This window comes from Petaurus breviceps, unplaced genomic scaffold, assembly GCF_028583685.1.
Source record: "Petaurus breviceps papuanus isolate PSGF00001 unplaced genomic scaffold, PetGlider_PUasm1.0 174, whole genome shotgun sequence".
Taxonomy (NCBI): Eukaryota; Metazoa; Chordata; class Mammalia; order Diprotodontia; family Petauridae; genus Petaurus; species Petaurus breviceps.
In genome coordinates this window covers 72,105,843-72,106,161 of record NW_027185761.1, presented here as the reverse complement: position 1 = coordinate 72,106,161, position 319 = coordinate 72,105,843, and positions in this window count along the sequence as shown.

Here is a 319-nt window from a genome sequence, read left to right as displayed (position 1 = left end):
GTTGTTTATTTTCCAAGTGTCCCAACTGAAGTATCTTACAAGAAAGCTTCATGCATGAAAGCACTTTCATCATCCTTGCTTTGCAAAGATTTAGCTTTTCTTTGTTGGTCCCAAATTGTGGTGATCTAAACTGTTGAATGCACTGAATGCCTTCATTTGTCATATTTCTGTAAGTTGGCAAAGGTGTCTCTGGGAGGTTGTCTTTCTGACTCCCATCATCTTCTAATCCCTCTAAGTCCTCACTATAACAATAACATGGTTGGCAGACTTCTGACAGTGGTAGTTGGCATGATAGGAAGTGAGGTAGGAATCCCCAATC